General features: G+C 46.5%; 1 protein-coding gene and 1 pseudogene across 2 annotated transcripts in view; both read left to right on the top strand.

Annotated features, from left to right (window-relative positions):
- The window catches only part of LOC114589664 (uncharacterized), a 999,511-nt gene that overhangs the window by 540,653 nt on the left and 433,104 nt on the right, over positions 1–25,754 (top strand). The gene's annotated exons all lie outside the window — the stretch shown is intronic.
- LOC144327612 (hemoglobin subunit epsilon-like) lies at positions 6,489–8,450 on the top strand (annotated as a pseudogene). The gene is made up of 3 exons (XR_013392732.1): positions 6,489–7,284; positions 7,408–7,555; positions 8,236–8,450. The product of XR_013392732.1 is annotated as a hemoglobin subunit epsilon-like (transcript).

The following is a 25,754-nucleotide window of genomic DNA, read 5'->3' as shown; positions in this document are numbered from 1 at the left end:
GATGGGCCATGCGGACGCCCTCAGCAGGCTACCACTACCAGAAACAGGCCCCGACCCAGCACCTGCACAAGAGGCTATGAGCCTGGAGCTGCTTCCCGACCGCCCCATTCAGGCACAAGAAGTTGCACACCATTCCAAGAAAGATAGGGTCATCTCCCGGGTCCTGGACTGGGTGTGGAGGGGATGGCCCAGCAGCAGCCCCGGGCCAGAATTCGCCGGCTACACAACCCGCAAACATGAACTGTCGGCCCACAAGGGGTGCCTGTTATGGGGAAGCAGGGTCATTGTTCCCCAGCCCCTCCGCAAAAGGGTCCTCACAGCCCTACACGAGACACACCCAGGGGGGGGGGTAGTAAGAATGAAGGCCCTGGCCAGGAGTTATGTGTGGTGGCCGGGGATCGACGGAGAGATAGAGGCCTGGGTCAAACACTGCCAGGCCTGCCAAGAATCCCGCCCAAATCCCCCAAGGGCCCCAGTCCAGTCCTGGGAGTCCGCCCGAGCACCATGGTCACGCCTGCATGTGGACTTCGCTGGCCCCTTTCAGGGGAAAACATTCTTCATAGTGGTGGACTCCTACACCAAATGGCTGGAAGTCGCACTGGTACCGTCCACTCCTACGTCCGCAGCCATCCGGGTACTACGCAGGCTGTTTGCAACCCACGGGCTCCCTGACACTCTCGTCTCAGACAACGGGACTGCATTTACGTCAGGAGAATTCCAAACCTTCACAGCGCAGAACGCCACCCGCCACATCCGTTCGGCGCCATTCCACCCTGCCACCAATGGCCAAGCAGAACGCATGGTGCCGACCACCAAGGACACCCTTTGCCGCATGACGCAAGGGGATTGGGAGTACCGCCTTGCCACATTCCTTCTAGCACAGCACAGCACCCCCAGCTCAACGACTGGCCGGAGCCCCGCTGAACTACTAATGGGTTGGCGCCTTGCAACCAGATTGGACCGCCTTCACCCCGATAGAGCTCAGGATGAGGTAGTGGTGGGGGAAGGCAAGAACCCCCGGACCTTCGAGACTCAGGACCCAGTGTACGCAAAGAATTTTGGGGCAGGCCCAGCATGGGTACCCGCCACAGTCACCAGGGTCACTGGCCCCGTGTCGTACGAGGTGCTAACAGATGGGGGGGCAATGCTGGCGCCGCCACTGCGACCAGATACGGCGATGATTCCCGGGAGAAAACCAGGAGGAGGAAAGGGCAGAGGAGTCCCAAGGGAACAGAGGGGCAGTGAGGCCCATAGAGCACGAGGGGCCAGCAGGAGAGGCAGAATCAGTCAATACAGAGAGGACCTGCGAGGCCGAAAGGACACCGGAACCAGAACCACGACTGAGCGAGCCGGTTGCGCCAGACCAAACAGCCCCATCACAGCCAGCATCCTTGGAACACGAGCCAGAACCTGAACCCCGGACCAGGGAACACCCCAGGCCGCAACGCACACGTAGGCCGCCGGCATACCTTGAGGACTATGAATGCGACCTCCCGGGCAGGACTGGAACTTAGAGGGGAGGGGTGTTATGTACTGAGTTGAACAGGATCCAAACTGCAGCAGTCTGATTGGTCCTAGAACAATAGGATCCAAAAGGCAGCAGTCTGATTGGTCCTAGAACAATAGGATTCAGAATGCAGCAGTCTGATTGGTCCTAGAACAATGCAGCAGTATGATTGGTTGGCAGGAACTAACCAATCATGCTCCAGATAGAAGTGAATCCACAACCTGATTGGCTTACAGTAGAATTCCAGAATTAGCCAATCATGTGCAGCCCATTGTGTAAATAATGTATATAAAGCAGATACTGTGAGGGGACTTTCATTCATTCCTCCTCACCACTATGAGCTGAATAAAGAGCATGAAATCACTTTGCGACTCTGACTATATTTCAGTCCCTATTCCCCAGTTTCTGATTTGATCCCGGAATGTCCCACTTTCCCTTAGGATATCCCTGTTTTCATCGGGGAAATGGTGGAGGGTATGGAGTCATGCAACCCCCGAGCCAAGGAAATAAGTAACTATACGACCTTTAGAAGACATCTGAAGGCAGCCCTGGAAAGGGACATTTTTGAATGTTTTATTGTGTTTTTGTATATGTTGGAAGCCGCCGAGAGTGGCTGCGGCAACCCAGTCAGATGGGCAGGGCATGAATTATATTCTCTTATGGAATAGGATGTCCCTATTTCCACCAGACGGAGAGGTATGTCAGGGCAGATTGCACTTTGATGCAACAGCCACGTGGCATCCATTAAGAGGGAGCGCTGCCCAATCGACTGTTTCAGCCCACTCCCCAGCCTGGTGCCAACGCCATGCAGCCCACAGTGTTTGCACAACACACAAGTTACGACAGCCGTCCTTGGACTTAGGCTCACATTGCTAGTTACTAGCAGAGCAGGTTGGCTTTGCAAGAGCCAAGAGATCCAGAAACTTAATTGTAGAGCTGTAAGGGACTCCAGGGGTCATCTAGTCCAGCCCCCTGCAACGCAGGAATCTCAGCTGAAGCATCCCTGGCAGTTGGCTATTCAACCTCTGCTTCCAAACCTCCAAGGAAGGAGAGTCCACCTCCGCTTGTGGGAGTCTGTTGCACTGCTGAACTGTTCTTCCTGTCAGAGAGCTTTTCCGAATGATCAGCCGGAATCTCACTTCTTGCATTTTGAAGCCTTTGGTTCGAGTCCTGCCCTCCAGAGCAGGAGAAAACAAGCACACTCCTTCCTCCATGGGACAACCCTTGAGATATTTGAAGATGGCTCTCATATCTCCTCTCCGTCTCCTCTTCTCCAGGCTTAACATACCCAGCTCCTTCAACCACTCCTCATACGGCTTGCCTTCCAGACCCTTGATCATCCTGGTCTCCCTCCTCTGCACACCTTCCAGCTTGTCCACATCCTTCTTAAACTGTGGTGCCCAGAAGTGGACACCATGTTCCAGGTGTGGTCTGACCAAGGCAGAAGAGAGCAGGACTATGACTTACCTGGATCTGGACACTAGATTTCTGTGGATGCAGAGTAGAATAGCATTCCCTTTTTTTGCTGCTGCATCACACTGTGGACTCATGTTGAGCTTGTGGTCCACCAAGACCCCTAGATCCTTTTCACATGTACTGCTAGTATGCCAGGTCTCCCCCACATTACATTGATTTTTATTTCTCCATTCCAATTATGCATAAAATAGTCTTTTCAAGTCTTTTGTGCTTTTCCATATATTTCTTGATCATCTAATAAATTATCATTCAGTCTCCAACGAAAAGTCTATTCCTATATTTTCCCACAAAATTGGATTATGATCTGAAAGAGTTTTTGGTTGACTGTTAAGGTCATTTTGAATCCTGATTGTGTTTTCTGCGGCATTAGCTACCATTCCCAGTTTGGTGTCATCTGCAAATTGGATGAGCACCCCCTCAATTCCTTCATCCAAGTTGTTTATAAAGATGTCAAAAAACAACAGACCCAGGACAGCACACTGCGCACACCACTTATCAGTTCTCCCCAGGTTGATGAGGAACCATTAAGGAGTCCTCTTTGGGTTTGGCCAGTCAACCAGCTACAAATCCACCAAATTGTTACCTTGTTCAACCTCCATTTAACAGCTTCCTCGCTAGAATATCATGGGGTATTTTGTCAAAAGCCTCTCTGAATTCAAGATACACTATGTCCACAGCATTCCCCTGATCCACCAAGTTTGTAACTCCTCAGTTATAGACGGCCCAGAGAGCCCCTCTTGGCTCTGCAGATCAGCTCATCCAGCTGACGGGACAAACGACCTTCCAGCCATCTTCAGCAGCCAGGATCACATACCCTCCAGCATTTCTCTGATGATAAGAGGGCCGTCCATCAGGCTAGCAATTCGCTCTGCCAAGAGAGGAAGGCAGCTGATTGACGGGCAGCTTTCAGGCCCTGATCATGCACAAGACCTTTGGTGCTGTTTTCTCACAGGAAAGTGTTTCTGGTTTGGTTTTGTTCAGAACTTTCCCCAGTCCTGCATCTGGGAACTGGTCAGTCAAAAAACCAGGCAGCAACAGGACATTTTAACCCAACTCAAGTGCTTTTCATATCAGCGTTGAGGGTCTTTTCTGCCTTGCAATGCACCAGTTACTCCACTAATGTTTTGATTTGCTTTTGCCAAGGAATTACGATTGCATCAACAGCAGAAACTTAAATCACCTGCAAATCACTCCTGCTCCTTGCACTAAATAACCTCGGGTGCTGTAGGTTTCTTGAGCTTAGATTTCTGCTAAGATACCGCTGACACTTTTACACGACTACACGCCCCAAGGTTGGCAGCAAGGATGAATCTTCAGTGGGAGATCTGCTCAGTTGTCCGCTGGGTTGTTGGGAATGAATTCAGCCACGGTCTGGGGGGGGGGGCATGTGTTCTTTCCCCATGAGCTCAAGCGTTTGCTGGCTGAATCCTTCAGACTCCGCAAAGGACACCCCTTTCCATCTCTGCTTTCTCTAGCAGCACTTGTCATGGCGGACGAGCACGGCCTTTCTTAATGGCGCTGCAACTTGCAAAGCTCATCAGGAGCATAAGGGGGCAGTGTATTAGGCACCTCTGAGAAGCCCAGAAATGCTGCCTGATGGTTAGCAATGAATAATCTAGCACAGTCCTTCAAAGGAAGTCCCTATTATTCCCATTTGACAGATAAGAACATACAGTGGAATCCAAACTAAGTTTGTTGAGCTTAGAACTCATCAAAATCAAGTTAATCATGGCCAATACAAATGGGATTTAAGGGCAACAAGTAGCAGCGCAGTTCTCGGCGTGTCTAGCTAGAGGGGTGTCTTCTTGAATTTGATGGGTCTTACTCACAGATATTGGGATACGGGTGGCGCTGTGGGTTAAACCACAGAGCCTAGGACTTGCTGATCAGAAGGTCAGAGGTTCAAATCCCCACGACAGGGTGAGCTCCTGTTGCTTGGTCCTTGCTCCTGCCAACCCAGCAGTTCGAAAGCACGTCAAAGTGCAAGTAGATAAATAGGTACCGCTCTGGCGGGAAGGTAAACGGCGTTTCCATGCGCTGCTCTGGTTCACCAGAAGTGGCTTAGTCATGCTGGCCACATGACCCGGAAGCTGTATGCCATCTGCCTCGGCCAATAAAGCGAGATGAGTGCCACAACCCCAGAGTCGGCCACGACTGGACCTTAAGGTCACGGGTCCCTTTACCTCTACCTTTTTACTCACAGGTAACTCCCAAAACAGAGAAATACATACCTCTGGCAGGGCTTTAGGGTGAGTTCCTGGGAAATTTAAACCACCCTGTCAGGTTGGACCAAGCTCCATTTAGCCCAGTGCTCTGTCACTGATGGTGGTCAGCCAGGGCATGAGGGTGATGGGTTTTGTCACCACCCTCTCCCACGATGGGGAAACCCAAATCTTCTAAGGCTCCGTACTCAACATACAGTGAAAGCACATGATTTCCCCCAAAGACTTCTGGGAAGTGTTGTTTACCCCCTCAAAGAGCCACAATACTTAACAAACTGCAGCTCCCGTGATTCAGCTGGAAGCTCAATCTCTTTCTTCAGTGCTGGAGATGGGACAATGTTCTCTCCTGCACCTGAAGGCAGCAAGCCAGCTTGGGGGTGGCAGGCTGTGTTTGTCCTACGATGCCTCACCACTGTGTCCTCCAGCCCAGCATCTGCCCCTGAAGCAGCCACCTCACTCCCAATGACAGGGGTGGCCCTGGGCAATCCTGGCCACATGCCCTGATCTGTACCAGGGCCCAAGAAAGCATTGCAAACAGAGATGCAATTGCTTGTATCTTGAGGATAATTGAGCCCATTGAGGATAATTAAGTGCACTTTCAGATGATGATGATTATTTCACCATTTATCAATTGGAATGTAGGACAGGACTCTGCCCCAGGGAGCTCACATTCAGGTTTGACAGCGTGGGGAGAGAACAGCAGAGGGAGAGTTGGAAGTGGCAGGGGTCGGAAGACAGGGAGGTTCAACAAGGGCAGGGATTGGGAGCCTATGGACTGTCAGCTGGCAGTGGGGATGGGAAGCAGAGTCAGACCACATTCGGAAGACCTCTGATTCCCCATCCCTGAGCAAGAGCTTCATTCGAAATATGGGCTTTGAAGCAGAACAGGTGTACAAAAGGGGGCAGGAGCGAAGAAGGAAATGTTGACTATTAAAATGACCCAAAGTCCTACAGCCAGAAAAGGTCAGGTTCCAGGCAGGCATTTCTCAGGAGAAAGATAATTCTGTGCCCCTTGAAAGGTCACCTGAATCAGTCTGGGCAAATATACACATGGGATTCAGAAGCATCACTGCCTCTGATAATGGGGGGAGAGCAGAGCCAGCCGGACTAGGAGCCATTAGAGCTTCTCCTCCATCAATCTGTCTAGTCCGTCTTTCAGGCCACCCAGGTTGACATCTGATGTCTTTCCACAGGGAGGGAGCTACTGCCAAGAAGGCCCTTTGCCTGGTACCCTGTAGCTGAATCACCGGAGGAGGACCTCAGTGTCCAGGCTGAGCGATGGGGTGGAGACGCTCCTTTGGGACTTCCCTATCCAGGGCTGCCTTCAAGTGTCTTTTAAAAGTTGTATAGTTGCTTGTCTACTTGGCTCTGGAGCGGCATCACTGTTGGGATACTGCCGGGGAAACGACGGCATCAGGCAGCCCCCCAGCTTACTCCGGACGATCACCGGTCTCCCGTGGAGCAGCATCAGTCAGCCAGCGACACGAGCCTCAGATACGCTTAGAGACCCGTGCCCGCTCTGTCAGCAGAGTGTGTAAATCATCACACAGCAGATGAGGTGGACAGAGGCAGATGTAAGCATTATTTACAGCATTTATTCAGCATTGTTCAGGAACACAGGAAAACATGTCTGCATCCCTTCGTCTCCGGCAAAACAGCAGTATGGCAAAAGCAACATACAACGGAAGTTCCCAGCAGATAGTGCTGGAAGTAAACAGGCATGTGATACACAACGGTAATGCCTGACCCTTTTAAGGTGGAATGGAACTATATTCTCACAATTACTCCATACCCTTCAGGCTTTCTCAGATGAAATAGGGATGTCCTAAGGAAAAGGTCAAATCAGAAACAAGGAAGCTTCTTTAAATCCTGGAGGAGGAGCTTTGGCGCAGGGTATAAAAGGCTCCAGCCCTGGAAGAAGCTCCAGCTCAGCCCAGAAGGTTTTCTCCAGCAGCCGAGAAAAGCTCCCAGCCCACAGCCAGCCATCATGGTGCACTGGACCGCAAAGGAGAAGCAGCTCATCAACACTGCCTGCAGCAAAGTCAACATGGCCGCCATTGGTGGGGATATCCTTGCCCGGTAAGGCCAGGCGCTGGTTGCCTCTCTAGGCAGGTTGGGCAGGAGCTCCTCTTTCCACCTGGATAATAACCATCCATGCCTCTCCCTTTCTCCTTCCTTCCTTCCTTTGTTCCTTCTCTGCAGCCTGCTGGTGGTCTACCCCTGGACCCAGAGGTTCTTCGATGACATAGGGAACCCTCTCCAGCCCTCTTTGCACAAGGGCAAGGAGGCTTTTTCCGAGCTGCCTGAACTGCTCTACGACAATCTCCACATGGACCCCGACAACTTCAGGGTGAGGCTGCTCTCCCGCCCCAAAGAGCTGTCGGGGGGCGGGGGACTGGGGGTGCCATGTGTGTGTGTCACTCAGGGTGGCTTAAAACATGGTAAGACATTAGACATTTCCTGTTACAGGGTTGCATTCAGATTTCAGTTAGTTTTTCATTTCCTTGACATCTGGTGGGAGGGCATTCCACAGGGCAGGGGGCAAAACCGAGAAGGACCTCACCCTGGTTCCCTGTAACCTCACCTCTCACAGTGAGGGAACCGCCAAAAGGATCGCCTTCAAAGGTAGCCCCACATGGGGGGCATTGCAGTAGTCCAAGCAGGAGATAACCAGAGCATGCACCATCCTGGCAAGACAGTCCGCAGGCAGGTAGGGTCTCATCCTGTGGACCAGATGGAGCTGGGAGACAGCTGCCCTGTACACAGAAATGACCTGTGCCTCCATGGACAGCTGTGAGTCCAAAATGACTGCCAGGGTCCGCACCTGGTCCTTCAGGGGCACAGTTACCCCATTCAGAACCAGGGAGTCCCCCCCCAACTGCCTGTCCCCTGTCCACTCAAAACAGTGCTTCTGTCTTGTCAGAATTCAGCCTCAATCTGTTGAATCTGCTGTGGGATCTGTTGTGGGGAGGGGGTGATGCACACATGGGCCCCCTGGCAGAAGGAGTCACCCTCTCTTTTCTCTTCCAGCTCCTGGGCAACATGCTCATCATCATCCAGCTACCCCCCCTTTAGACAGAAATGCACCCCTGCTTGCCACCATGCCTTCCACAAGCTGGTCGGGGTGGTGGCTCATGCGCTGGCCTGCCGGTCCCACTGAGACACCCCCAGGGAGAAGCGGCCGTCTCCTGCTGGTCTCCCCTTCCAGCCCCCATGTGACGCTTGGCCCTCTAATAAATCCTCCCTCTGCATCTGACCTGGTTTCCTGTGTCTCCTTCTCTGGGACGGAGGGAGGGGACAGGCCTGGGGGTGGGGGGTAGAAACACCTCCTGTTAGTTGGGGGCAGTGGCGTAGCGTGGGTTGTCAGCACCCGGGGCAAGGCAAGTAATTTGCGCCCCCTAACCCGTGGATTTGCGCCCCCTAACCCGTGGATTTGCGCCCCCTAATCTGTGGATTTGCCCTAACCCCAGATGTTGCGCCCGGTGCGGCCGGCCCCCCCTGCACCCCCCACGCTACGCCACTGGTTGGGGGGCTAGAAAAGGGGGGGTTCTGTCGTTCAAGAGGAACTATTGAGCACCAGTGGGGGGGTTCACGGCTCTGTGGCACTTTGCCCCCCTCCCTGAAGCTTGGGTGCTTTCGGAGCCAGAGACCCCTGCTGTGTCCCCAAATCCTTTATCCCCAAAATTCCTGGCAAGCCCCCCCCAGATGCTCCCAGGGCCCCACTGGTTTCATTGGCTGTCTCACCACCCAGTTCCTCGTATTTGCCCCTGTTCTTTTGCCCTCTCTGTGATTCCTACTCTGGAGAAGTTGGGGGTGAGAGACTCAGAGGGGGATGCGGACCCTTCCCCTGCTCTGGATTCCATCCCTCTGAATAAGGGGTGGGGGTACCAACAGGGGCCACCCAGGGAGACCCCAAGGGCCACTATCCCCCCCCCCGCAATACCCCTCCCTGCCTCTTTCCAGATGGGTGTCGGGGACGGAGCTGACTCCGAATCGGCATAAAGAGGGGGAATTCATTTCGTTTTATCCATTAATTAGTTTATTAAATTTGGGGGTTCACAGGATGCAGTTACGATATAAAAACACAAAACACATAAACAAAACAAAATCAACCCAATAAACACCCCGCCAACATATTTCGCACCCATTATAACATCAAAGGAGTTTACCACCTTCATTGAAACATCAAACAAAGAGATGCAAAATAAAACGCCAGGGGGGCAGCGAACCGGGCAAGTCGCCCTTTGGGGGTCCCAGGCGGAGGAAAATGGGGGGAAAGGGGCAGGTCTCCCCTAAGCTTCCGAGGGTATCGAAAGGGCACGACCCGCGCTCGTCCGGTAATTTATTTTGGGGGGTTTGTGATCCGGGATGGAACTCCCTGTCTCCCAGGCGAAGCAGAGGCGAGGTTCTCCCCCAGTCCCAGGCTTGGAAGCAGCCGCTCCCCCTGTGGCTTTTGTCCTTCTGACTGCCAGCCAGGTGTCCTCGGGCGCAGAGCAAGCGCCTTCCTGGCGCCCTCCGGCCATTCGCTGGCCCAGAAAGATGGTCAACTTTAAAACAGAGCAGAGCAGGAAGGTTGGGGACTTTAGCGAGGCACGTAGGCACTGGCGGAGGAAGAGGAGTGCGGGGGGAGCGCATCGCCCCCGGCAGTTGCATCCCGGTAGGGGGCCATCTCGGCTGCCCCGCCCGGGCCCGTGCTGGGCACTATGCTCTTGCAAGTGGCATGCCCTGCCCCCAGGACGCGCGCCGGACCCCCCGCCTGCTCTCCGCCCCCCCCCCCGTGCTGGAGCATGAAGCTCCCCCACTGCACGTAGGGGGGTGTCATAGAAACATAGAATGGTAGAGTCAGAAGGGGCCCCAGGGTCATCTAATCCGACCCCCTGCAATGCAGGAATCTTTTGCCCAACATGGGGCTCATGACCCTGAGATTAAGAGTCTCCTGCTCTACCTGCTCAGGTAGCAGTGGGGGGGGGGGCAGAATATGTGCTCCCCATATGCCAGTGTCTTTCTTCATAGTCCCCCTCAGTCCCTGCCCTGCTCCTGAGCCTCTGGCTTCTCAGAGATGGGGGGCATGAGGGTGTATTTGTGTGTCAGGATTTCCTCGCTGCCCCCACCCCACACACTGGCCACGGTTTGCCTATCTTTCTCCTGAGTATGAGAAGCAGAATCCTTGGGAAGAAGGGCTCCTCTAGAGCAGTGTTCCCCAACCTTGGGCCTCCAGCTGTTTTTGGACTACAATTCCCATCATCCTTGACCACTGGTCTTGCTAGCGAGGGACGATGGGAGTTGTAGTCCAAAAACAGCTGGAGGCCCAAGGTTGGGGAACACTGCTCTAGAGGCTGTTTTTCTCTTGCACAGACACTGCCCCCTCTCCACCCCCCAGGGGGGCTCATGGGCTCCCAGCTTTCTCACTGAGAGAGCCATTAGATCGGGTGGGGGGGCACTCACTTCAAAGCTGGAGGGCTCTCTTCCCACTGCCAAGAAGGCCTCCTGCCTGGTTCCCAGGAGACCCTGGGAGGAGGATCTCAGTGTCCGGGCTGAGCGATGGGGGTGGAGACGCTCCTTTGGGGCTTCTCTGTCCAGGGCTGCCTTCAGATGCCTTCCAAAGGTTGCATAGTTGCTTGTCTGTGTGGCTCAGAGCCCGCATAACTCCATACTTTCCAGGATTTCTCTGAGGACAATATCTATGCATATCTATGATATGATATTGTCAAAGTTCACAAAGGATTTGGAAACGACATGTTTCGTACATCACTGTATGAAGTATGGGAGAGATTTAAAAATCTATTGGAACGTATAACACCATGGTGGCTCTCACTTTTCGAGGCAATGAGTGTGAAAAAGATAAATATGAATAAGAATTGAGCGACCTATGAACAATTAATGATGGAGATGGAAAACCAATGGAAATTAAAGCCGTGTGAAGAGGTTACATTTTTTGTGAAAGATTGGTTGCATTATCGTCAAGTCAATGAAATGTTTAAAGAAGATTAAATAAAAAATGGATTTGGATTTACTAAATCGAGGTTTGAATTGGAATTGTTAAGCAATAAGTTTAAAATATGATCTATTGTAGCCTTATTGGAGTTCACCGATTGGGTCTGCGTTGCTCCGTGACAGGAGGAAGGAAGTCAAAATGACACCGAGTTGGTTCAAAGAAAGAGTTTATTCTGCTCTCCGGATAGCAGAAGGCACTTGCGTGGTGAGTCCACAGCAAGTCCAAAGAAATGACAAGTTTCATGCAGTATTTATATCCTCCAGGCACCCTCTCCCTCCTCCCCTCAGAGCCCAACCACGTCAGCCTATGTACGCGGGTTGACATCACATATGTTCCTGCTCTGGCACTTTTAACCTTAAAAGGGATTTCCTTCCTGCACTCCTGACCATAAAAGGATATTCCTGTTCCTACTCCTATCTTGGAGCAAGAGGTCACTACTTCCGAGAACATGCTCTGGCGTTAGTCCCAGACTTGGGTCTCTGCATCATTTGTGGTCAGAACATAAGATATGTCTGTGTCTGTTCTACTGGTAGAGTCAAGGCCAGTCTTGCCGTCAAACTGATAAGGGAGAGAGCTGTGTTCTTGTTTTGCATTTGCTCAACGGCTGAAGTTTATGCATTTTAGCTAAGGAGAAATGGGGATTTTGGTGCAGTTTAAAAACTGCCTGCACAGTCAGTTTTTGGGTTTTGGAAACCCATTCCTTCATTCCCTACTCTTCTTTTGGACAGCCTTTCGGCTCGTCCCAAGGTACTGGCCGGTATTCTCATGTCAGTGCTGTAATCTGGGGCCGAATCATTCGTAACATCATTTTATGCATCATATTTTGCATGCATTGCGTTAAGCAGGGTATACAGGAGCAGAAAAGAAGCAAGATTAGTCTATTAACATCATTAGAAGTCCTCTAAGCCACCCAAGGTTTTGGAAGCCACTCAGTCAACCAAGACATGTCCCATCCCTTCCTGGTTGGGACAGGAACATGGGCTACTTTCTCTATTTCTGTTGCCAGGTGTCGAATAGCTACACCATGGTCAGAGATGTTAAAGCCACAGGCTCCTTCTGTCAAATTTAACGCAGCCCAAAATCCGCCGGAAGCCAAAATCGGGGCCGTAACTGAGGACTCATTCCAAGGCACAGGGAGGAGGGGTACTCCTCCCAAAGCATCTGTAGGTCACAGATTGCGAGAGGTTCCGGGTGCAGACCGTGCAACTGGTTCGGTTTTGCAGAATAGGCTTCCATTTCTGCATGTTGCGGGCACCCCATTCTCTCATTAGCCGCTGGGTTACCTTAAGTGGTGGAGATATATCTATTTCCTAATACCTTCTTCTTCTAACACCTGGGGTACCTCCCACAAAGCTATATACAAAGCTATATATTCAAAGGGAAAGAAAAGAAAATGTCCTCTTTTAGTCCACACTGGATTCTTCTTTTGCCGTGTGTAGAGATGCCAGCTTCCAGCAGGGTGGTTGTCTGGTGGGTGGGGCCGAGCCGATGCAGTGAGAAGTGTGAGGCGGTGCCCGTAGGGCACTAAGAGATGGCGAGTCGAAGGGGTTGGTGTAGATCAATCGTAGCAGTCCAATCTGATACTGTCTGGGGTTTGCTTCATTCTTCAAAACAGGCCTGCTGGAATATATGCAGTCAGGTGTTGGAGGCCCATCCTCTCCCATAGGTGGTGGCGTAACCGGGTTAAGAACCTCAGTAACTTGAAGCTGCAACTGTGGGTGCATGAGCAGTGCTTGGCAAAGGGAGATAGAAAAATAAGTTCCTTTCATGTCCAACAATGCTGGCCCAGTGTGAGGAGTGACGCACGTGGTTTCCTGTCCAAAGGTGAACTTGTCAGCTTTTGTAATCAGAGTGGCAGCAGTCACTGCTGTTCGCATGCAGGGAGGCAAACCTTGTTTCGTAGTGGTTAATTTTTCAGACAAATAGGCTATGGGTTGGTCATCGTCAGGGTCTAACAATTACCTTGATAAAATTACCTTGATAAAAAACATATTTCGCCATGTGCAAATGGCTTTGGATACCTACTAGGTCCACAAATCACCATATAGCATATATTCAATACACACACAAAAACGACAATTTGAGCCCAACAAAGGACTGCTGGACATCCAAAGGGCCCCATTACCCCATTAATGCCTTCTGTTTCTTCAGCCAATTCCCATCCTTGTACTCTGCTGCCCTCAGGACCAAAGGCGCTACACCCACTTTATCACTATATGATCTTATATACTGAAACACCATTTTGTACTGTCCTTTTGTCTGCTTCACCTCCTTTTCTTAAGTCCTTTCTAAATTATTCAATCCCAACATCATCATCATTATTATTATTATTATTATTATTATTATTATTATTATTATCCCTTTTCATCCCCCCCCCTCTCTCTTTTTACACTGACACAAAGATGAAGTACGTTAACAAGGTAACACAGGTGATGATCTGGCATCTGAAATCATTCACACAAACAGAAAGCTTAAAAACACATAAAAAAACATGTACCAGATGCTGGCTCTCTTCCAGAGCTAAATATGATTGTAGCATATACACACAAATTGCAAGAAGAAATTAAATCACAAAAGAATGAGATCCTCTCGGAAGGTAGCCTATTACCATGATTATCCTACCTTTTCCTTTTAAGATATGCTTCTGTTTTAAATTCTTTCTGCAGAATATTCACTGTGAAAGCGGGTTCTGTTGGGCTGCATTTGGAAGTTGATTGACCTTTTAAATAAACTGTAGGACAGTCCTTCCTAGTTTCCCCCTCTTATTATTTATTATTTATCTGCAAATAATTTAATCCTTGATATACCTATTCACGTACTGAATTGGCTTGGGACAGTGGTTCAGTTAGAATTATGGTTCAGTTAGAATAAGTTAAGTGCTACCTGCTGTATGGCTGAATTTTCTTATAAGAAAACATCTGATGACAGTCAGAAAGGGTATTCCTATTAAACAGGAGGGATAAGCAACTCATGCTGACTAAATATAAACTCATTTCTGCATCTGTATATATCACACACAGAAGGAGACAGAGTGCAACTCAACTTTTTGCATATCTATTTAATTCAATCCTATGCAGAGCAGATGGGGGGGGGGTTGAGAGAGCAGGTACCAAGACACTGTTTAGGGGAAAGGTTCCTGCTTGTTCCTTTTCATAACGTGAAACTAAATATCTGACCTAGAGCACTAGGAACGTTTTAGGGAACACCACCATGTCGGAGAAGGCTACGAAAGCATATGACATCAGCAGCCCTGATAAGAAGAAGTGCCTGATAACTTTCATATTTGAAACCACAAAGAAAGGCACACACCACAAACGAACGAATACAGGCAGTGGGGCCTTCACCTACTTCAAAATGTTGCATCTGATTCCTCCTGCATTTTTGGTCCTGCTTGCGTATGCTACAGAGGATGTAAACAAATCTTACACTAGAGAAAAGCTCTGTAGCTTTTGTGTATCACTGTAGCTTTGTGTACACTGTATCTTAAGTGTATTCTGCTGAAGGACAAAGCTTGCTTGGTGTTATTTGCTTTATGAATTAAGGTCCCAGTTTCCCAATACACACATTTGCTATTTCACCCCAACACTCTTCCTAAATGGATTCACACATTCATGCATTCAGTTGGGCCAGTGTTCACATCATCCTGTTTTACTTAGCGTTTTGGTTTGAAAACCCAATTCCACTTTCTCTGCACTTCCTGCAAGATTGTATATTATTAAACAATAAAAGGCACAATTTGCCAAGAGAACATATGTCTTGGAGTTGCATATAATCCCCACCAGGCATCAGAAACTGGCAGATATTACTCGGAAATTTCAAAATTAATGCCCAGATAATTCATATCTTTTCCCCCTGGGTGGTCGCAAATATAAACTTGAAAGTCTTTTGATACATTCATATAAAAGTTCATTTACACCTTACATACTTCAGATAGAAATGGTTCTGGAAAAATGCAGTTACAATCAGAACACAAAATCCTTCCTCTTCCAATTATTCACCATGGTTCAGTAGCATACCAGTGATTAGTTCATTGTACATACTTTCTCCATTTACCTTAATACATCAATTTGCATGCAAACATTAAAGATCACTTTTCCTTCAAAGGAACCACACATAAGGTAAATTTGTTCAATATTGCCTTTCACCCAAGAGAAACCTAGGAGGAATCACCTTACTGGGTAACTGTATCAATAAGCATTGAGGTATTTGTCTTTCAACATCTTAATTCTGCTGTCACTAATGCATTTGACACCTTTTGATTCTGACAACTACGCTGAGTATATGTGTGTCTCAGAACAGGAAAATTTCAAAGCACTGGACACTTTCCGCAGCCTAATGTGAACAGGGAAATAAAAGTTATTTTGCCTAAGACCTCTCCTGGCATGTACACTTAGAAATCCAAAAAAAAAGGGCCATCTCAATTTTCAATTAATAGATATCCAAGGAGTATCTTTCATGGGAGGGACATACTAAAAAGAGCACAAACAAAATTCTAGGTCCCTGCTCTTGCTGTTAAATTATGGATGGTTAGCTGTCCAGCCAGCCAAAAAAAAAAAAAAGGTCTGCTCCATAATATATTATATTCTTAATTCTTAATTCAGAATTCTTTAAAAGCTAGTTTTTTACTCATGAAAACCTCAACCAATAATATTAGTGTGGATCACTCCACACCTCCATGTAGGACTGTGACTAAAGTGTGTTGCTGGTCACACAGCCTCTATCTATTCGGCTTTTACTATATTTAGTAAATTCTTTCTGAATAAAAAGAATTTACTCTCTCAATAATAGCATATTATTGCTCATATAATTAGCTGTATTTAGCTGTACTCTCAATAATAGCATATGAATATATTAATTTCAATGATACTAATCAGCATAAAACACTCAATTGTCTTTACAACCCATTACCCAACCTTTCTCCTGTTCCAACATTCTCACTTCTCTACCCTCTACCTCTCACCTTTTCTACTTCCCTCTACCTTCTCCAGCCCAGACCACTACTTCACCTTCTGCATACACCTCTCTTCAAAAGAAGGGCCTTCTCCGACAGACCACTACTTCACCTTCATACAATTGTTCATCCCTTTTACAAATAAAAATATTATACGCATTTCAAAAATATAAAGGTAGTGCAAAAATCAATTTTGGTTGAATTTAAATATTGCTATGCAATATTTGGTAATTTGTAATTTTCCTTAGTGTTCTCTGGCCCCATTTTAACCTGGTTTCCAGACTCCACCAAGGGCTGCATAGCGTCTTTGTTTCTGTGTTAAACACAGACACTGCAAGGGGGATGATTTACTGCTTTGTCCCCGTAACCCTCTTACTTCTCTTCTCATCTGTCTGAACATGGGATGGGGGGGTTAAAACCCCATCCCTTTTGACAACACTACCTTTTCCCATACATTTGTACATTTTTACTTTTGATCAACATTTAACAAGTGGTTTCTAAATCACCCAGGGTACCTTATGCAACAGAGTCAATAAGAAACAAACCTATTAACAAAAACATTAAGATACCAGGTAGCTCAAAGAACAGTGAATTGATGACATTCAAATTCTGAAACCAGTACATGATTACATGATTGTATTAGTAATTGAAACCTTCCCACCTTTAACATGAAAACACAAAATTTGACCTCACGAGCAACTCATGTCACTTTTAATGTTAAAGACCAAATAATCCTTTTTTTTTATACTTGTACTCTGCAAGATTCTAGGTGTTTTAAGGTCTGTTTCCCAATCCCCTAACATGCAGCGCAGTGAATGTGGCAGAATTGAGAACCCCTTCATGCGGGGTTCTATTCCTGGCGCCTCTGCAGAGCACATATCTTTTTCCCTTTTTTTTTCCCCCAGACCCCACGTGTTGGCAATACAATACAAGCCAACTGGACGCACCTATGCTGGTTACTGCCAGAATACAGAAAGGAGCTTAAAGGGGTTTTTTTCAATTGTAGCTTGACATTTCCAATTGTCCAAAAAGAACAAACACTGCAAGGGGGTTGGTTTACTTTTTCTTTTCTTTTTTTTTCTTTTTTCGTTCCCTTAACCTCTGGGACACTCCGTCCACCTAACGTTATTTCCCACTCAGTCACCTTTCTCCGCGTCCTGTCAGTGGCCTAGATGGACTCGTGTCGCTAGGAACCACACCTTACAAGGACCACACTTCGCTTCGTCAGTGGCTCTGAGCCCCAGCGTCTCATCCACTCAAAACATTCACTGGAGTGTCCTCATACACAAATAAATACACATACATACAAACCCCCATACACATACAAACCCCATGCACCTCCCCAATCCCCTTTACCCATAAACTTCCATAAACTTCCCAAAGCCGGTGGCACTTTTACTGCTCTTCTACCGGCAAACCAGCGGCACACTACTGCTCTCTACTGGCTAAACCCAGCGGCACTTTACTGCTCCTACTGGGCGGGGCTGATCAAACCCCTGACTCCCACAAACAAGCTGTGGAGCCTACCTTTCCCTTCCCTTGGGCACCCTTTTCCCCATGCAGCTGCTGTCTTTCTTCCGTCTCTGCTGCATCTCCACTCAGGTACGGGGTGGGGGGCTCCCCCTAGAAATGGTAGGGTGCGCGCTTGGAGCCACCGACGCCGACCGAGCTGTTTGCTTCGCAGTGACGCCTCGGTCCTTTGTCCTGTCCTCGGAGAACGCGGATTCCCGGCCAATGCACCAAGAAATGTAGCCTTATTGGAGTTCACCAATTGGGTCTGCGTTGCTCCGTGACAGGAGGAAGGAAGTCAAAATGACACCGAGTTGGTTCAAAGAAAGAGTTTATTCTGCTCTCCAGATAGCAGAAGGCACTTGCGTGGTGAGTCCACAGCAAGTCCAAAGAAATGACAAGTTTCATGCAGTATTTATATCCTCCAGGCACCCTCTCCCTCCTCCCCTCAGAGCCCAACCACGTCAGCCTATGTACGCGGGTTGACATCACATATGTTCCTGCTCTGGCACTTTTAACCTTAAAAGGGATTTCCTTCCTGCACTCCTGACCATAAAAGGATATTCCTGTTCCTACTCCTATCTTGGAGCAAGAGGTCACTACTTCCGAGAACATGCTCTGGCGTTAGTCCCAGACTTGGGTCTCTGCATCATTTGTGGTCAGAACATAAGATATGTCTGTGTCTGTTCTACTGGTAGAGTCAAGGCCAGTCTTGCCGTCAAACTGATAAGGGAGAGAGCTGTGTTCTTGTTTTGCATTTGCTCAACGGCTGAAGTTTATGCATTTTAGCTAAGGAGAAATGGGGATTTTGGTGCAGTTTAAAAACTGCCTGCACAGTCAGTTTTTGGGTTTTGGAAACCCATTCCTTCACTATAATGTACAAATTACTATTGGAATGACATTTAAAAGATGAAGAAGTTAAATCAGTAATGATACATTGGGCTAAGATATAGGGCATAATATACCAATAGACGATTGGGGGAGGTTATGGAAAGAGGGAATAAATTTTACAGCCTGCAGTGCATTAAAAGAAAATATAATGGAAATGATGTACAGATGGTATAGAACACCGATAAAACTAGCCAAAATGTGCAAAACAAATAATAAATGTTGGAAATGTAAAGAAAAAGAGGGCACGTTTTACCACATGTGGTGGGAATGTAAAAAAGTGAAAGACTTCTGGGAAATGATTAATAATGAAATTTTAAAAATGTTGAAATATACATTTCCCCAAAAAACAGAAGCTCTTTTACTTGATATGGTAGGTTTAGAAATACATAAGAATGATTTAAAAAAAAAAACAAAATAATAATAAAAAACTGTTTTTGCTGGACTTCCAGTTGGTCGCCCAGTTATGGCAGTCAAGAGCTCTTTCCACTGAAAGAGCCCCTGCGCTTTGAAGTTGGGGAGACCGCGAGAGCGTCACGGTTCCCTGGAAAGAACCTCAGATCGGGCGTTCTGAGGACCTGGTGTTCTGGCGGGTCGGGTGCCTTTTGCGACTCCCCTGATCCCCGTTAAGCTTCTTTCAAAGCAGCGAAGCTCCGAGACTGGCGATCGTGAGTGGCCAATTCCTTCATAAAAAAGACTGAATAATTCGGAACAGTAAGTACTTTCAAAACTAATTCGGAAAAGATTGGGAAGAAAAGGGAGACCTAAAAACGGAGGTTAGTCCCCTTTGTTGGAAAGGTTGAAAATCGGTGTGCAAAGGAAAGAAAAACTTTTAAAACCCTGTAAGCAATTTTGCCCCCCCCCCCCCCCACTTCAGGGGAAGAGGGGGTATTTGTGCCTTGGATATAAATTTGGGAAGTCTGTGAATTCGACTGAGACCTTCCCATTCGGCAGTGGACCACCCGGGAGGGAAGACTAGTCTCCATTGTGACATCACAATGCAAGAGGAAACATTCAGTCTCCGTTTCCACTGACTTAGCTACAAACTTTCCTGTGCTGCCTGTCTACATTCTGAATTGGCTAAAAAGTGTCCCCCTTCCTCAGAATAAGGGGAGAATTGGAAAATGTTCTCTTTGCCAGTTCTGTCTTTGGTATTCAGCTAGTTTGGAACATTAAGGAAGCTGCCTCTGGGCTGGCTGCAGTGGGATTGGTGGAGGGAACTTGTTTTTCTCCTTTATTGTGCCAGACTGTGAGATTGACCTTGACATTCTTAAGCTATTATGAGTTCAGAAAGGCTGAGACATGGCTCCAAAGCTCCACAATTTGAGGAGTTGGTGATGTCCATGTTAGCTGACATCAAAAAAGGTTTAGATTGTAATACAACAAGCATAGATAATTTGGAAAAAAAGATTGAACATTTACCATATTTTTCACTCTATAACACGCACCCGACCACGGGTTTTTAGAGGAGGAAAACAAGGGAAAAAAATTCTAAACAAAACAGTGGATGTATGATTTTTGTGGTTCATGCTGTGGCCACAGACATGTGATCTGACATGTGATCTGGCTACAGACATGTGATCTAATGCAGAAGAGGGATTTAAGGGGAGAAGGAACACGCATGGGGTGGGTGGAGAAGGATGCTGCTAATAATGCAGGCAAGGGGTATAAGGGGAGAAGGAACACGCGTGGGGTGGATGGAGAAGGATGCTGCTAACAATGCAGAAGAGGGGTATAAGGGGAGAAGGCTCCTCTCCTCTCCCGCTTTGCTCCTTTAAAGCAAGCAGGCTCTGCTTCTCTCCCTCCTCCCTGGCTCATCCCCCCCCCCCCGGCTTAGCGAGCTGAAAAACTTTGCTGCTATTTAGCGAGCTGAGTGGGGAGGAGGGACAGAGAGCCTGCTTGCTTTAAAGGAGCCAACCGGACAGGAGCCTCTCCTCTCCCGCTTTGCTCCTTTAAAGAAGCAGGCTTTCTGTCTCTCTCTCCTCCCCACTCAGCGGCTCTTCTCCCGCTTTGCTGTTTCAAAGCGAGCCACGGAGGAGGGAAGCATTTGCTCCGTAACACACACAGACATTTCCCCTTACTTTCTAGGAGGAAAAAAAGCGTGTTATGGAGCGAAAACTACGGTAAGTACTGACATGAAAGACGTGAAAAAGGAAATAACCACACAAGATCCAAGGTTGTCACAGCTGGAGACTGTTAGAGTGCCAGACTTGGTACGGTCACAGTATGAAAATGCTAATTCGATCGCCTTCCTTCAGTTGAAAGAAAAAGAATCGTATTTGAGATTGAGGGGGGTCCCCTTTCTGGAAGAAGAAAAACTCAGAATGTCTGATAGGATTTTTTGTGGAATATTGGGACCTGGAAAAAAGAGGGGAACCTTGGGTAGAGAAAGCGTACAGATTTGGGCCTAAAAAGGAGACTAAAATAACTTATGATTGCATAGTTGTCTTCAAGACTAAGGAGCAAAGAGACATTAGTTTGGGACATCACTATAAAAAAGGCCTTAAAATCCAGGACAGAGTGGTGGTGCTCTTCAAAGAGATCCCACGTCGATTTTTGAACCTGAGATCCCAATATAAGGATTTGACAGACAAAATAACATCTTTTTTAGGTGGGAATTTCCAGAAGGCCTATCCTTCAAATTCGAAGGAAGAAAGCAAAAGATAAAGACTGTTGTAGAGAAGGATAAAGGTAAAGGTACCCCTGCCCGTACGGGCCAGTCTTGACAGACTCTAGGGTTGTGCGCCCATCTCACTCAAGAGGCCGGGGGCCAGCGCTGTCCGAAGACACTTCCGGGTCATGTGGCCAGCGTGACATCGCTGCTCTGGCGAGCCAGAGCCGCACACGGAAACGCCGTTTACCTTCCCGCTAGTAAGCGGTCCCTATTTATCTACTTGCACCCGAGGGTGCTTTCGAACTGCTAGGTTGGCAGGCGCTGGGACCGAACAACGGGAGCGCACCCCGCCGCGGGGATTCGAACCGCCGACCTTTCGATCGTCAAGCCCTAGGCGCTGAGGCTTTTACCCACAGCGCCACCCGCGTCCCTGTAGAGAAGGATAGATTTCTGCAAAAGCACTCGGAAGAACTTGGATTACAAAACTCACAGCCACTGGGGGCGGAGGCAGCTTCCCCCTAATTAGACAGCAAGGCATTGAGGATTTATTCATGGAATGTAAATGAAATGAACTCACCCCAAAAAAGAAGACAAATTTATTATATTTTAGAAAAACAGAATTTGGATATAATTTGTTTACAGGAAACTCACATTACAAGACTACATAGGAAAATATTGATAAAAAAAGATTGGGTCAAGAATTTATTTCTTCAGACAAAGTCAAAAAAAGAGGAGTGGTTTTCTAATATTAAAGAAAAATGGAATCCAAAATTGGCATTTGAAGATGAGGAAGGAAGACACATAGCAGCTGAAATTACAGCACAAGACAAAAAATAGTTGTTATTAGGAATCTAACAATGGCACCTAACAATGGCAAAGTGGAATTCTTTAAGAACCTGGAAACAAATCTCTTGGAATATATGGATTACAAATTAATATTGATGGGAGACTTGAATGGGGTTGCATCTACTTTGATGGACAGGACTCAGAGATAAAAGGTATCGAACTCTGGCAGATTACCTAAGACTTTCTTTGACCTAACTGACAAATTTGATTTGTCAGACATATGGAGAACCAGAAATCCAATGGAAAAAGACCAGAAATCCAATGGAAACCAAGTATTTTCGAGAACAGACTACCTATGGATATCTAGAGACTTGGTTCCTAAAGTAACAAAAATGGAAATTTGCCCCAAAACTTGCTCCGATCATAATGCAGTTTTTATGGACTTGAAGATGTTTGTACAGGGTTCCTTCAGATGGAGAATGAATGATGACTTGCTGAGAAGTGCGTCAATTGTTAACAAGGCCCAAAAAACCCTAAAGGACTATTTTGAGCGTAATATGACCCAAGGAATGGAAACAAGGGTTATTTGGGATGCCAGCAAAGCAGTAATGAGAGGGTTTCTGATACAACAAAATTCAATTAGGAGAAAATCACAGAATGAGAGAAAAGATAAAATTATGGAACAACTAAAAGACAAAGAGAAGAAACTTAGAGGAAACCCAAAGAATTTGCAGATTCAAAAAGAAATCAAGGCCTTACAGCTTCAATATTCACAGTTAGTAAATCAAGAAATAGAATGGAAGTTGAGAAGGATGAGACAAAGAAATTTTGAATCTGCAAATAAATGTGGGAAATTATTAGCCTGGCAATTAAAGAAGAGACAAAAGCAAAGTACTATCACAAACATTGTAACAGAAGGAGAATCGGTAGAGAACCCTGCAGACATAAGAAAATGTTTTTACAAATATTATAAACAACTGTATAAAAAGGACAAAGAGGTTTTGGTAAAAATTGAGCAATTTATAAAGATTAATGGTTTGCAGCAGATTCTGGAAGATAAAAAGATCCTACTAAAAGGCCTAATTACAAGACAAGAAGTGGAACAGGCAAAAAACTCAATGCAACTTGGCAAGGCACCTGGACCTGATGGTCTATCAGCGAAATATTACAAGACATTGAAAGATTGGCTTTTTCAACCCCTGGCAGAAGTATCTAATTTGATTTTACGAGGGGGCAAAGCATCCGAAACCTGGAAGGAAGCGTATATGACTCTGATTCCTAAACAGGGTCAAGATAGATCCAATCTTGAAAACTATAGACCAATCTTCCTACTCAATGTGGATTATAATTTTTTTGCAAATATAATGGCTAACAGGCTAAAGAAGGTTTTATCTAAGTATATCCACAAGGACCAGGCAGGCTTTCTGCCTGGAAGACATATGAAAGACAACATTAGAAATGTGGTGGATATCCTGGAAAAGCTGGAAGCAAGAAAGAGTTGTAAAGCAATGTGAATGTTTATTGATGCCGAGAAGGCCTTTGACAATATATCTTGGAGTTTTATGTTATATAATTTTGAGAGTATGGGGGTGGGACAAGATTTTTTAAAGCGATCTATCAGGAAGAAAAAGCTAAAATCATTGTAAATAATGTGGTTTCGGAGGAAATTAGAATTGAGAAGGGAACCAGGCAAGGGTGCCCACTGTCCCCTCTGCTGTTTATTTCAGTTCTTGAGGTCTTGCTAAGTATGATTAGAAAGGATGAACAAATTAAAGGTATTACAGTAGGATCCAAACAATATAAATTAAAAGCCTTTGCGGATGACCTAGTATTGACATTACAAGATCCAGACTCCAGTGCGGCCAAAGCACTGGAGCTGATACAAAAGTTTGGTCTGGTAGCAGGATTTAAATTAAACAAGAGCAATACCAAAGTATTAGAGAAAAATCTGGATAATGATGAAAGAAAATTATTACAAGAAAAGACGGGCCTAGATATTGTGAAAAAAGTTAAATACTTGGGGGTGAATCTGTCTGGGGGAAATTTGAACTTATATGAAGACAATTATGAGAAATTATGGAATGAAATCAAGAGAGATTTGGAGATATGGTCAAATTTAAAATTGTCATTAATGGGCCGGATTTCAGCGATTAAGATGAATGTGTTGCCAAAGATGCTTTTTTCGTTTCAAGCCCTACCAATTATAGACAATGTAAAATGTTTTAAAGAATGGCAGAAAGCTCTGTCTAGATTTATCTGGCAGGAGGGGAAACCTAGAATTAAGTATAAATTACTCACAGACTCTAAAGAAAGAGGGGGATTTTCTCTGCCAGATCTAAAAATCTATTTTGAAGCAGCAGCATTCTGCTGGATTAAAGAGTGGATGCAACTAGAAGATACAGATCTATTAGATTTGGAGGGTTTTGACAATGTGTTTGGTTGGGATGCATATTTATGGTATAAGGTAAAGGCCCATAATGCTTTCAAAAATCATGTAATTAGGAAATCGTTGTATAATGTTTGGATAAAATATGAAGATCTTTTAGAAAGAAAGACACCCAGATGGCTTTCACCAATGGAGGCAAAGGCCCAGAAAAAGTTAGATATGGATACCAAATGGTTGAGATATTCTGATTTATTGTTGGAAGATGAAGAAGGGTATAAATTAAAACCATTTGAACAAATTAAAGATAAGTTAAACTGGTTACATTACCACCAAATTAATTGTATAAAATGGATAAGAAAAATGGTTTTGCTTCTGAAAAATCCAAGGTGGAGATGGAGGTAAAGGTAAAAATTTGTCGAAAATGTATAAATTAATTGTTGGAGTGGCATACAGAAAATGAACAAGTTAAATCTGTGATGATAGATTGGGCAAGAGACATAGGACACAATATAATGTTTGAGGATTGGGAAAGACTGTGGAAGAAAGGGGTAAAGTTCACTGCATGTACAGTGGTACCTCGGGTTACATACGCTTCAGGTTACAGACTCCGCTAACCCAGAAATCGTGCTCAGCAGCAGCAGGAGGCCCCATTAACTAAAGTGGTGCTTCAGGTTAAGAACAGTTTCAGGTTAAGAGCAGACCTCCGGAACGAATTAAGTACTTAACCCGAGGTACCACTGTAGCAGGAAACACCCCCCCCCCATCATTCAGTTTGTACAAACTTCACACACACTCACACTCACACACTACATACACTATGCTTCTGTTATAAATTCATAGAAAAGCAACCATACATCGGATTTGCTCCACTGTTCCACTTTTATTTTACTCCATGAAGGAAGGACTACAAAATGGAGAAGGTTTGATACAGGCCACCATAATCCTTAAGCATACCAGTACATACACAGGAGCCCTGCCCAGTTGCTATGCCAGCCCTGGTGGTCTCAGACAGAAGACCATCAACAACACAACGGAGTGGATTCAACACGGACTATAACAAAAGAACAGTGATTGGATTCCGCCTCAGGGGGCAGGAAACTGCAACTACCTTTTGTCTTCTGAAAATGACTCACGGGGAGGGGGAGAAGGGAACCAGCCAGGTGACAGGACACTCAGGTTACCACCACAACTCCTCCCTCAACCCCTCCTTTCTGTGATGTATGTATGATGTTTCTGGGGGTGGTCTTGATCTACAGGGTGGGAATTTCAAAAGTCTTCATAAGGCCTTGCACACCATTTTTTCTGGGTCCCTCCTCTCTCCTGCAAGAGAGGGGAGCACCCTGTTGCAACAGTTCAATAAAGGCCAAGCCTACAGGCTGCTGATTTGTTTTTTTGTTTTTTTATAAATATTTATTAAAAA

Source organism: Podarcis muralis, chromosome 4, assembly GCF_964188315.1.
Source record: "Podarcis muralis chromosome 4, rPodMur119.hap1.1, whole genome shotgun sequence".
NCBI classification, from domain to species: domain Eukaryota; kingdom Metazoa; phylum Chordata; class Lepidosauria; order Squamata; family Lacertidae; genus Podarcis; species Podarcis muralis.
The sequence above is the reverse complement of the archived record's forward strand: the minus strand, read 5'-3'. Positions and strand labels throughout refer to the sequence as shown.